Source organism: Takifugu rubripes, chromosome 1 (assembly GCF_901000725.2).
Source record: "Takifugu rubripes chromosome 1, fTakRub1.2, whole genome shotgun sequence".
Classification (NCBI taxonomy): Eukaryota; Metazoa; Chordata; class Actinopteri; order Tetraodontiformes; family Tetraodontidae; genus Takifugu; species Takifugu rubripes.
Window position 1 is genome coordinate 23,312,972 of NC_042285.1, and position 3,685 is coordinate 23,316,656.

Genomic DNA, 3,685 nt, shown 5'->3' on the forward strand with positions numbered 1-3,685 from the left:
ATTACAGGCTAACTGGTATTATTTTAAGGTTTCCACCAGTCTAGTGAGATGCGCCCCCCTGCTGGTCAATAGAGGTACTGCACACTCGGACTCGGCAATTGAACTCTTTGGTTGTTACTTCCCGTCACCTCTGGGTTATTCTGTGTCCCACTTCATATGAATTCCCTTCACACTTCCTCAATCTGCACCGACTGTTCTTCTGCCATTTCGAGAAGTGCCAGCAGCCTGTTTCGGTCGGGTTTGTCAGGGATGAAGCGTGCAGCTGTGCCGTAACCTTCCAGGCTTCTCTTAATGCCAGGATGAGCCTGACTTCACCCTCCAGACAAACTGGTTGTGGGTGCTTCGCCAGGTCTGGAAACCTCATTTCATATTGTGGAAAGTGTTGGCTACATCATAATGCAAACATCACATATTATTGTAGTGCTAGAAATTAGTGTCCTCACTGGTTGATACAGGAAAACTGCTTTTATGTTGCAGTTTATGTTGCCTTTGTTGCTCAGCAGTCTATGAAGCCCTTTTCAGGTTTTTTTTCTTTATAGAACCATTAGTCTTTCTCGAGGGATGGATAATTAGGTGTGATATTTCTGTTTGGCACATCTGGGGACTGGAAAGTTCATCCTTCCAAAGTGTTATTGTAGCTTTAAGTCTTCTTTGTTGTCAACACTCAAATATCCCTGATGTTCAAGAATCAATTGCCCATTTGTCAGCGCGGAAGCGGCTCCCAGCCTTGCATCTTAAGGGCGTTGAAGATAAGAATGTTAACTTCTCTGGCCTTTCGGAGAGAATTGTTTATTTACAAGTATTGATCAGACAGGCTAGGCGCTGAATTCTTAGATTTAAAGGGAGAGCGGAGGGGAGGAAAGCTGTAATGGACTGAATATGCTGCAGTTTTTCTTTTCTCTATGGAAAAAAAAAGACCTTTCCGACACTTGTAACTTGAATATTTATGTCCTTTATCACCCTCAGAAGAGAGAATTAAACTTCAGTACAAGAAAAACTAACAAAAAAACAAAAAGCTTAGCTTTAGTATTGCTACTGGGTCTTTTTTAATTTAGTTTTTCACAAGGATGCTTTTCTCATCATCTTCAAGCGTGATCTTATAGTACATTTGCACCTCTGAAGACCATTTTGAACCATTCTTACGTTTATGGGATGCACCAGTGGTAAAAGCAGGCTTTTAAACTGGTGGCTGTGATTCCACCAGAGAGCCCAAACATGTGTCACAGCTCTGATAAGCACATTTGCCTCGGTGACACACACCTCTCTGGATCCCTGCTCTCATCCCTGCGGCTCTAAGTGGGCAGATTAGGTGGTCTCTTAAACCCACAGGAAAGGCACTTATTTAGAAATATATGAAAGGGCAAAGTGAGTCAGGCTAATGACCGATGCTGTGTCACCAGCACACTCTGGGGTCTTTTATCACGCTGCAGCGAGGACCCCCGTCCTCTGAGTAACCCTCATTATATCTGAGCTAATGTTGGGAATGAGGATGTTCGAGTGATAAAGCACCATCACGGACCTTCATTATACAGAAAGAGAAACACACTCAGTGGAATTGTGCTCCACCTGAAAGATAAATGAATCGGACAGAGAATAAGTTCTATTTTAGTGACTGTGCCATATTGCGCGCCGTGCGCCTCAGAGGGGAGGCAGTTCGCGGCGTCGCCGCTAGATGGCAGTCTTGGTGTTCCACAGCTCGGCGCTGTTTCAGCATCATTAGTGTTTTCACGTTGTGTTGCTTTTTCTCCTCTGGGTTCTATTCACTGGTGAGTGTTGACCAAATGAACGACAAAGAAGGGATATTTGGCAGCTCATTACGCTGTACCTTGGCGCAGAATTAATGAATACGATTTATGTTTGATTGTTACATGTGCCACATCATTAGCACTATACTGTTTCAAAAATGGTGTATGGGTTTATAAAGGGAGCATAAACCCAGTGCCACGTGAGTGGATGTGGAGAAAGGATAGAGGGAGGATTTTCATAAAATCAAATAAAGCTAGAATCTACACCACATTTTGGGTAACATTTGAGTTTTCATGGGGTTTCTGAAGACATGTGGCGCAGCTAAGAAAACAAAATCACAGTGAATGACCAAATGACTTTCACCGTGTTAATTAACAAGCCTTGTAGTTTCTCAACTTTAATTAGCTACAATTTTCTGATGTGACCTCAACACATCCCTGTTAATGGCAGCAAGAATATTGTAACCTGCAACAGAAGACAAATACCGCAATAAAACACAGTTTAATCTCTTAAGATCTCAAATTTGGGAGCGTTCTTTACAGCCTGTGCTGAATTTGATCATGTGTGCGATCGCCCTCATTGACATCTAGTGATCAATTTTCCATATTTTGCTTTATTCTGCCAGCATTAAGTAATATCTGCATGCTTTTTTGTTTTCCCTAGAAGGGAAATGGGAATGAAAAGGACACTTGTGCCTTGGTTTGCTCCTAGGACTGGTGCTCGGCTTTTCTTTTCTTTTCTCAGCCCAAAAGGAAACACAATGTAAAAGTGTGAGGAGCATAGAAAGCTGTATCTGCAGGAGATCTAATCTGAAATGAAAACCGTATTCTTGTTTAAACATGCAGACGTTGCTGCACGGCCTGATCTGAAGCGCGTTAGCTTGGGGACGGCGAGAGAGCCAAGCCAAAGAAAAGCACACATGTAGTCATAATTAATACATCAGCAACGGATCTTTAATCTCCGTCTGTGTCATATGTATCAAATGTGGCCATATTCCCATTCCGAGCATGGCAGCCGTTTGAGGACGGAGCTGAGAATCGCTTCTGTTATCACTGTCAGAAGAAGAGAGCAGATTTATTTGGATTGTCAAGGAAAAAACCACCCATATTTCTTCTACCTCCACTGTGTCTGTAATAGCCAAGCTATCAACACTTCACAGGGTAACACAAATGGCTGTCAGTGGGAGAAAGAAAGCATATTTGAGCCATCGATTCTTTTCCCAGTCTTTTATGAACAAGTAGAGCGCTCTCTCAACTAGTCCTCAACGGGGCGTCGGCGGAACAAAAGATCCAGAATGATGTCATGGAAAACAGAACTCTGCCTCCGTCATACACATAAATATATAGAAATATAAAGTACGACGTCTATTTGATGAATAGATTTGGATGAAACTGAATGGAGGAGCCTCCTAAACCAACTCGCCAATCTGACGCCTTTCAAAAGCGAATAGACGAACATGTTTAACCTCTACCCCCACCTCCCAAAAAGTTGTAAGCGCCCAACGTGGGGCTCGAACCCACGACCCTGAGATTAAGAGTCTCATGCTCTACCGACTGAGCTAGCCGGGCTTGGAGCTTTGCTAAGCGGCTTCAATTTATCAAGCTTGTCTCAAAATTTATTCAATCATCTACTTTGTTGTTTTCCACGGAAAAGCTACAAATGACCAGTCTCCCCCCTCCCGTGAGCGGTTTAATCTTCTGCGCTCAGGCGAACACACACTCCGCTGGAGCTTCTGCCTACATGCCACAAGAAGCCTCGACCCCTTTAAATTACACACAAAAGACGCCGGACTGTAACAGCTTTCAGTGTCTCCGTGCGCATTAATTTCCTGCTGTTCATCAGTCTCAAACTATCCAGGGCTCAGTCAGGGAATTATGCAGCATATTTCAGTGTTTTAATGGGAAGAATCAGTGGAAGCGATGTCGACGTCTTAAATATA

At 43.3% G+C, this 3,685-nt stretch overlaps 1 non-coding gene across 1 annotated transcript; it reads right to left on the bottom strand.

Moving 5' to 3' along the window:
* Positions 1 to 3,241: 3,241 nt before the first annotated feature.
* Positions 3,242 to 3,314, bottom strand: trnak-cuu (transfer RNA lysine (anticodon CUU)). The gene has a single exon. It is a non-coding gene; the product is annotated as a tRNA-Lys (tRNA).
* Between the last annotated feature and the right edge of the window lie 371 nt (positions 3,315 to 3,685).